Here is a 10,179-nt window from a genome sequence, read left to right as displayed (position 1 = left end):
ATATTTTTATTGTAATTAATACAAGGGTTACATGATATTTGCCAGATAGAAGGTGCATTAATTCCCATACATTGATACCCTTTCACATGTCTTGGAGCCAATTTCCCTTCCCCCCCACACCCCTTATCTTGTTTTCCCCCGGTTCCCTATCCAATTTCAAATACCCAAATACAAATATATCCAATATATCAGGTAACAAAGTGAGATACTATAACAATATGAGATAACCAAGGGACAGCAAAAGAGATGAGACATAACATAGTACCTTCAGAACAACAATCATTCATTATATGGCTTATGTTTCTATATCCTAGAGATCCTTTCATTTAGCCTCCTAGTATCTGGCCTTTTGTATCAAGGTTTTGCTCTATTGCAAATCTCAGCTAGGAGAGCTCAAGGTTTCTACTGATTATGACAAATCAGAGCCTAAGTTCCTTTGAGTCTGGCGTACTTCACTTAATATGATTTTTTCTAAGTCTTTCCATTTCCTTACAAATGGGGCAATGTCATTCTTTCTGACAGCAGCATAGAATTCCATTGTGTACAAATACCACATCTTGTTGATCCACTCATCAACTGAGGGACATCTAGGTTGGTTCCATATCTTTGCTATGGTAAATAGTGCTGCAATGAACATTGTTGTGCTGGTGGATTTAGTATGTCATTGTTTCTGGATGATTGGGTAAATGCCAAGTAGTGGAATTGCTGGGTCATAGGGAAGCTCTATGTTTAGTCTTTTTGAGGCACTGCCATACTGCTTTCCATAGTGGTTGAATGAGTTTGCACTCCCACCAACAGTGTAGTAGTGATCCCTCCTGGCCACATCCCCTCCAGCATCTGTTGTTAATAGTTTTCTTGATCATGGCCATTCCAACTGGAGTGAGGTGGAATCTTAGAGTTGTTTTGATTTGCATTTCTTTTATGACCAGACATGTTGAGCATTTCTTCATGTGTCTATAGGCCATTTTTGTTTCTTCTTCAGAGAAGACTCTCTTTAAGTCTTTGGCCCATCTTTTAATGGGATGGTTGTTACTTTGGAGATTAGTTTTGGATTGATTCAAGTTTTTGAGCTGTTGATATATTTTAGATATGAGGCCTTTGTCTGTTGTATGGTTGGTGAAGATCTTCTCCCACTCTGTAGGCTTCCTAATTAATTTACTAGCTATGTCCTTTGCCATACAAAAGCTCTGCAGTTTAATGCAGTCCCACTTATCCAGCCTTTCTCTGATTTGTTGTGATTCTTGGTCCTTATTAAGAAAGTTTCGACCTCTGCCAAGGAGGCCTAGTATATCTCCTATTCCTTCTTGTAAAGTTTTCAGTGTGTCAGCTTTTACCTCCAGGTCTTTGATCCATTTGGAGTAAATTCTAGTGCAGGGTGACAAAGAAGGATACAACTTTAGTTTTCTGCATGTGCTTAACCAGTTCTGCCAGCACCACTTGTTGAAGAGGCTATCTTTCTTCCATTCTATTTTTTTGGCTCCCTTGTCAAAGATTAGGTGGCCATAGGTCAGACCACCATTTTTGAAGTTATTCAGTGTATTTATGTGTGGCTTATAATGGAATCACTGAGGAATGGAATTTTATGATGCCAGATTGTGAACATGCCACCAGTGTACAACCTGAATGTCTTTGATCTTTTTAAAAACAGAGTCTGGGCATTGTCCCTTAACATTTTTGCCTACTTGAGGCACAGCTTTACTTGTAGCTTTTTGGTGATTAATTAGAGATAAGAACCCCTGATTTTCAGACCTCAGCTTCGTCAGTATCTAGGATTATAGGCATGAGAGACCAGTGCCCACTGGTTCTGGTTATATTATGCTAAGTTTATATTATCTGTGCACTACACAATTATAATACTTTAAGTTGAAAGTAAAGTTATCTTGGTGTTGATGGCTCATTCCTGTAATCCTACTACTCAGGAGACTGAGCCCTGAGAATCCTGTTTTGAAGCCAGTCCAATAGTAAAGCCCACAAGACTCATCTTCAACTGACCACCAAAAAGGTGAAAGTGAAGCTGTGGCTCAGGTAGTAGAGTGTTAGCTAACCTTCGGCAAAAAATGCTCTGGCAGTGCCCAGACACAGAGTTGAAGACCCAGGACTGGCATCAAAAACAAGCTAGCAAAAAATAAAAGCCACACAGTTGATTCTGACAAGTTCATCAGCAAGTTTATGTTTTGGCTAAGAGTCAGGGCTGAGAAACGCTGATTACTTAATGACAGCAGGATTTACTTATATACTTACAGTTTGGTTTATCTTAGTGTATACACACATATGTATGTATGTATAGGTATGTATGCTTGCATGAATGCATAAAAGGTTTCACTGTGTAGTTCAGACTAGCCTTAGAGATTTTCCTGCCTCAACCTCCATGTGTTTATATGACTGGTGTGCACTACTATACCTGGCTTTTATGAGCAGATTCTGAAGTCATTAGTTCACATGGGAAGAGCCTGGCCATGGATTAAGCCATTTAAGCGTCCTGAAAATCCAGTGCTATGGCTACACTCTTGTAATAGATGGGAAAAAAAGTGAAGTGGAAGACACTGAGAAACGTTCCCAGGGCGATTTCTTCATTTTTGTTTTATTGTTGGGGTAATGTATAGACGGGCTACAGTTACATTCGCCAAGTAGTCAGTGCATTACTTCTCCCATATTGATAGCCCTTCTCATGTTTTTGTCCCCATTTCCTTCCCCTCACCCCCTACTAATCATCTTGTTTTTCCCCTGTCCCTGTCCTATTTCAAATAAACAAATAAACGTATATACCATATAGCAGGTAACAAGGATACAGTAACAATATGAGATTAACCAAAGGACAGGAAAAGAGAAGAGAAAATAACATAGTACATTAAGAACAACAATCACACAACAGAAACCTGGAGTGAGGTGGAATCTCAAAGTTATTTTGATTTGTATTTCTTTTGTGGCCAGAGATATCCAGCATTTCTTCGTGTGCCTATGAACAATTATTATTTTCTCTTCAGAGACATCTCTCTTTAAGTCTTTGGCCCATCTTTTAATAGAGTAGTTGTTTCTTTGAAGATTTGTTTTGGAGAGATTCAATTCTTTTAGCTATTGGTATATTTTAGATATGAGGCCTTTGCCTTTTGTAAGGCTAGTGAAGATCTTTTCCCACTCAGTGGGCTTTCTATTTAACATGCTAGCTATGTACTTTGCCAAACAGAAGCTCTGCAGTTTAATGCAGTCTCATTTACCCAAATTTTCTTTAATTTGTTGTGTTTCTGGACCTTTACTAAGAAAGTTTCAACCTGTGCCAAAGTGACCTAGTGTATCTCCTATTCCTTCTTATAAAGTTTTCAGGGTATCTGCTATTACCTCAAGGTCCTTGATCCATCTGCAATTAATCCTGGTGCAGGGTGACATAGAAGGATCCACCTTTAGTTTTCTGCCGGTACTTAACCAATGAATTCGTCCATTATTTTCTGATTGGTTTCCTCATGTTCATGTATATCCTTCTTTATGTTTTCACACTTTTCATTGATCATGTTTACCAATTGCATTTGTAGAGCATCTCCCATTGACTTCTCTGTTGCCTGTTTACTTTGTGTGGGAGATGAAATTCTTTGATTCACCATTTTTCTTGAGTTTCTTGTTCTGCCCATTTGGAAATGGGAGCAAGACTAATAGCACACAATATTACAATTATAAGATATAACTAATCTAGTGCTCTATATCTGCACAGACTATAAAGGTTCACAGTTTTAGACTGGCATTTTCAGTCTCTCTTTCCTTTTGTGCCATTTCCAACAAATCTAACACCACCACGGAACACAGTTTTATGACTAAAAAAAAAACCATAATCCAATGTCTATGATATTTAAATCACTCTGGACCTACAGTATAATTGAAGAAATACACATACAGTCTTTGTCAATAACAATCAACTGTAGATCCATGTACTATGGAAATTGAAGAAGGAATGAAGGACCAGAGATAGAAAGATATTATGAAAGACAAGAGGGGGAAATGAGAGAAGAGTAATGTAGGAATATAAGAGTAATATAGTAATGAAGGAAATGAGCAGACTGAAGTTAACTGTGATCTAAAACAATAGAAAGGGAAAATAAATGTATAAAACATTTAAAAAATCAAACTTAAAAATAAAAAGAATAATAAAAGAATATATAAAAGAGAGAAAAAATAAATATGAGATAAATGATTAAAAAAGAGACCTCACAATTATGAGTTCTTAAACAAGAAATAGATTAAAAACCAAAAGATTTAAATCAGGGGACTGAGTTAATAAAAATATAATTTGAAACAAGTCTGTAAACAATGAAGGAAGATTACTATTAATTGCTGTCACTATGTTTCTAGGAATGACCACAATGAATTTAAAATAATGGGGATGGGGAAAGGATGGAGGAAAAATGCCAAAAAAAAGGAGCAAGTAAAACTGAAAATGAAAAAAATTAGAAAAATGTTTAAGAATTATGATTAGTAAAAATATTCTTCAGTTTTTGGGGGGAGAAAATTGTGTCTCCACTGAATTTGGTATCTCTCTTATCTCCTGTGATGATTCCTTTGGCTTAGTTGGTTTTTCCAATCTGTTTGCTCAAGTGGGCAGACAAAGTTCTGCCTTATACACATGGGTCTTTGTGACTGATCACCCAGGTTAATTTACTGACAGGACAATGAGAGTTATGAATCCTGCAAGAGAAAGTTGGCTGTTTTGGGTAGCTTGAATGAGAATGGAATTTTATTCTATCTGGAGTCCATAGTGAGCTTCAGAACTCACTCAGTTCCTGCCTGGGGCCACTACTGTTTTAGCCAGTTCAGCTGACAGTAGCCTGGGGTGGAGCCGCCTCTGGTTTTGTTCACTGTAGAGGAAAGCTGCCCTGCTCAGGGCAGACTGCTTCCTCTAGGGCAGAGAATGGGTCACCTAGGCTAAGCTGACACTGGTCAGACCCTTTGCCCTTTTGAGAAATGGAGCTGTCAACACCACTTGTGAGGCTGCAGTCATCTGCTAGTTGGTCTGGCAGTCTTCGCCAGTAGCCAAGATGGCACTGCTATCAGCTGGTTGGGGAGGGGCTACCTTCCCAATGCCATGCTGTGAGCAATAGTGAGAATGTCTTCAGTGAGGTTCTCACACTTGCCCTTGGTTGTCTGCGCCTGTCTGTGGCGGGTAGGATGAAGGTTTCCGCTCCTACTCACCAGGTCTGTGCTGGATGACTTTTTCCTCTCTGACTGAAATCTCTGTGCTATTACAGATTACTTAGAATCATTCTTTACCTATAAACTTTCTAATACAATGCTTAAAACTGGTATCTTGGTGAAAGCTCAGAAAGACTCACCCTGAACCTCCACCATCTTCCCGGAATCCTACTTCTTCATTTTATAAGCAGCAGTGTGGAAGTTCAGGCAGTGTCTAGTGGTAGCAGCAATCGTGGTGTTTCTGGCAACCATGACACTACTGTGACCAGCCCTACTGGCCTGGCTTAGTCTATAGAGACTTGTTGTCTGTGCTCAGGCCTCTTCTTGGGCAGTTCCTCTGATCAGTACTGTATCTTTTCCAGAGCACCTCTTGCAGTGAAAGTGGCAGCCTGATCAGCTCAACTCTCTGGATGTGGGAATAGGTGGAGTGAATGTCACCCTGCCAATGTGCTTGAGTTGTAGAGATCTCTTTGCTGCCCACAATTTCAGCCAATAGTCCCAGACTGAGAAGAGTTCTTCCCCACTCTTCTCCAGCAGCTGGATTCCTGGGACCATGCCTCTGTGATGAGAACTAGAATGAGTGCAAGCGGAGTACAACTGAAGTGTTGGGCTTTGGTTTCCTCAATGTTTCACTGATGAGCCTGGCCTCTCTCCAGGGAGTTCTCCTCCTGTGGTGCACAGAGAAAGTTTATCAGCCATGTGCTCCCTTACGTTCTGTACCCTCTCCATTAGAATGCTGTTTCTCTAAGACGTTTTTCCAGCTCACTCAGAGGCTTTTGATTTCAAACCACTGGAAGATTGTTATCTCCAACTCTGCTGTGGTATTTGGGGATTTCTGCATACAAAAAAAAAGATCTTGAAGATGCTTCCTTAAGTATAAAAATGAGCATCATCATGTCCATAAACATTTCAATTTTGAAATGCTTCTTTCTAAGAAGGACCAGGAAGAGGGTGTGACCAAGAAGTTGTAGAATTGGAATCTGGACCATGTGATCCCTTAGCTAGATGGCAAGGCTAATTCTGTGCAGGATCTGCAGGTTTCCCAGAGTGCCTGCTACTGGCTGAAAGGTGCTCTGATATTGGTACCATGGCTCAGTGCTGACCTCTATTTTATTGATGGTCCTGCCATCTGGGCCTCTTTTACTATGTCCACGTTTCAAGGCATCAGCACCTCAGTGGCCATTGTCTGTGAGGAGCTCCCACACAAGCTGAGAGATTTTTGTCATTCTGCTCAACGCTGGCATGAGCATCAAGCAAGCTCTCTTCTTCAACTTTCTGTCTGCCTGCTGTTGCTCTGTGGGTCTGGCCTCTGGCATTCTGGCCGGCAGCCACTTCTCTTCCAAGTGGGGTTTTTGACTGTTAGGAAGAATGTTCCTGTACATTGCTCTGGCTGTTATGTTCCCTATGATGAATGAGATCTGTGAGGAGGATGAAAGGAAAAGCAGGGTCCTGATCTTCTTTGCCATTCAGAGCCCAGACCTGCTTGCAGGCTTCACTATCATCATGGTCCCCCCTCTCTATGTATTCAAGACAAATCCAGATCGGGTAGACACTGCCGGAAGCCAATGGGATTGCACATCTGGCCCTGGACTGTGCCTAGTCCCTTACCTGGGGACTCAGTATCCCCCAAACACCTGGAAGAGGCAGTTCAATTAGAACTTGACCCTCACTACCTGTCTTCATTCACATGTAAAATGTTTAAAATGCTCTGTATTAGAAAGAAGTTGCCTTGGTAACCATTATCTACGTAGTGCCCAAACCCCTCCTCTCACACGGATGCTAGGACCTGAATGACACATATAGGGCAAGATTCGCTTTGCGCACGCTCTCTGTCTCTGTCTCTGTCTCTGTCTCTCTCTCTCTCTCTCTCGCTCTCTCGCTCTCGCTCTCACTCTCTCTCTCTCTCTGGGTGTGTCTCTGTCTCTCTCAATTGTTCTCTCTCTCTTTTTTAGAAGCAGCATCAATAGATTTTGATTCTTGGACCCTACAAAGTAAGAATGGTTCCAGTGGTTGTAGGGTGGTTATAAATATCAAGCATTTATAGTCTGGGATACATCCATCGAACTATGCCTGCTGTACCTCAGACTGGCTCATTTTGAGAACAGGTTCTTACGGAGAATGAGCAAGAGACAAAAATCTCTCCCATTTTTCCATTGCCTCTAACTTCTATCAAAGAGATCTAAAAGTCAGAGCACATCAGCAGGGCAGGCAGAGAGACAGACAAAGATCATCCTGAGTGAGTGAAGAAAGAAGTAGTCTCGAAGTGTTTATTTGTTCCTGCCAGATGCTGGATATTGGTTATTTGCACGCAGTATCTGGTGTCTCAGGATTATTGGGAGAGCTAATACAGAGGTTTAATTCCTCGGGTCACCTGTTCTTTTGTGTTTAACACTGATAGAATGTAGAGGCAGGAGATCCACAAGAAAACAAGTGGTCTTGCAGTGAGCTCCACCTTCCCTTCCCAGTTTCCTTCTAAGACATTGTGAGCATATTTCTTTGTATTAAAGGGGAGATCATACAGACTTCCTGCTCTTGGACACATCTTCTACTTAAAGTAGCTGAACTTCAGAATTGGGATGCAGTAGTTTTGCTTTACTATGACAAAGGATAATCAGAAATGGAATTAGTGCAGGTGAAACTTATGACTTGCTAATCACATTAATGAAAATATGAGTACTAAGGGTAAAAATAAATAAAATGTCCCCAAATGTATGATTGTGTTTAATATGAATAAGATGACGGGAAGAAGCACTTTCCATTTTCAAATTTCACCACATAGAAAACATGTGAGGTATTACTTAAGTCACCAGTGTCTTAGTTTCTACTCCCATACTGTAAATGTGGCAGCAAATATCTTAACGGGTATGTGTGCCATATATGTATATATATATGGAGTGATAGTATATAATTCTCACATATATGGATTGATATAAACCATGTTTGTATCATATAAACTATATATATATGTCATACACATGTATACATACCATAAAAATACATGCATAAGTAAATACAGACATGATGATCTATTAATATGCAAAATATGTATAAGCTACTGTTTTTCCCCAGTAATATCCAGTGATGATTAAAGGATCATAGAATTTTTTGAAGGTTGTCATCTATTTGAGAGACAATCCAGATATAATAGCAGTAATATATACAGATGTTATTTGAACTTGAAGATTGAAATACCAATTATTAAAAATAATTTCAGAATTGTAAATTTAAAACTTCATGGTATCTAACTTAATTGATAATGTATCATTACTTAAGTTAATGAATTTACTCATTTGTTCACAGCATCTACTCAGTTAACATGCATTAAGATTATAAAAGCACCTGGTGAATAAAGATTACTGAGTAAATGAGAGTTAATGTTCCTAGAATACTTAAGCATTACGTGGAATATTTGCTAACACAATGGATAAGCAGATTTATAGCAAACCTAGTTTGGTGGCGATTTAGCTGTACCTGAGTAATATTAGGTCAGCAGTATTTAATGGGAAGTTAGTTGGAAAGGGAAGAAATATTCTGATCAAAAGAATATTAGAAATATGTTAAGATTTAGGGAAATTTTGCCTGATTACAAAAAGAAAAATAAAGCAAATAATAAATACATTCAGAGTTCTTTTTATGAAAATTTTTGATTCTGTAGCTGTAGGAGAGAGAATAGCTTAGTGTATACTCATGAGATCTAAATTATACTCATATTATACATATTAAAATTTTGTAACCCATAATTTTCCTTAGCCTAGCCTTGGAGACCTTGTATAATTGTGTTTTTGAGTTCTCTCTTCTCAAACATACCTCTTGAGAGTAACCATCATCTGAAAAATCCTGGACTCCAAACAGGCATGGGAAAATTGACTTAAGAATAGCTGTCCTCAAGGCAATCTTCCACCTGAGCCTCATCTGAAATTATCTCAATTACAAGTAATATGTTCCTCTCAAATTTTCTAGAACAGATTGTATACTTTTCCTAAGGTATTATTTTAACTTTTATGTTCTATTATTGAAATCATATATGTTTTTCAATATTTGCTTTTTTAACTTATTTTTTTAGTCATTTGTCTTTTGGTATTGGGGAAAAAAACCTGCGATACCACATTTGATAGGCAAGGGCTTTGTTACTGAACAATATCCCAGGCCTTAAAGTCATTTCTTAAATCTTTTACTGGACTGTAAGTTACTTGAAGGAAATCACAAATATTTCAATTGTCCTCCTGGATGCACTGTATATCTCATGATATTTATCCCAAAATAAGCAAGTAACTATGTATGCTGTAATCAAATGAAGTGAAAGGAAAGGGAAAATAATACAATGGATTTCTATAATTTATTTTTAAATATCATGGAACAGTATACTGAAGTTTTTTGTTTTATTTTTGTAATAGCAATGATGTTATATTACTTTCATGTAAAACAGTCAGTACTACCATGAAATGATGAAGAAAAATTATATTAAAGGGGTTTTATTTTAACTTATAAGAAAATACTTTGTATTCTGAGATTTTCTCCATTTGCTGACTGGACAGAACAAGATAAATATTCTTTCCTCGCCCCTAACCCTACAATAGAGGTATAATCTGTAAAGATGCAAAGAGAGTACAATAATGAAATTGACAGTTTTCTGTCCTGGACTCAATTTCCAGATCAGTAGCTCTCAGGAATAAGCTATCAGTTTCGTCATGAACTAGCAAAATACATAGAAAGCTGTACCAGAGAGACAAAATGGTGACTTCCCAAAGGTTTTATACTGTGTCTTTCCATACTTGACTTCATCTATCTTCTTCAGCACACATACTTCTTTTACCCTTTTTAACACCCACAGCTGAATAGAGATATTTTTAAGCTCCAATATTTTTAAACTTTTCTGAGTTTACTCTCATCTTCTAGAAACTACATATCAAGAGATAAGTGAAAAACATCAGATTGTCCTTCTGGCAACCCTCACTACAGAGTTTGGCATTTCCTAATATAAATGTAAAGGACAATACAGAGGCA

The 10,179-nt window shown here is 38.4% G+C and overlaps 1 pseudogene; it reads left to right on the top strand.

Annotated features, from left to right (window-relative positions):
- Positions 1-5,810: 5,810 nt before the first annotated feature.
- On the top strand, positions 5,811-6,724 carry LOC150041633 (metal cation symporter ZIP14 pseudogene; annotated as a pseudogene).
- Positions 6,725-10,179: the final 3,455 nt, after the last annotated feature.

The sequence above is a fragment of the Megascapheus bottae genome, chromosome X (assembly GCF_031878675.1).
Source record: "Megascapheus bottae isolate mThoBot1 chromosome X, mThoBot2.hap1, whole genome shotgun sequence".
NCBI lineage: Eukaryota > Metazoa > Chordata > Mammalia > Rodentia > Geomyidae > Megascapheus > Megascapheus bottae.
This window is presented reverse-complemented; position numbering and strand designations above follow the sequence as displayed.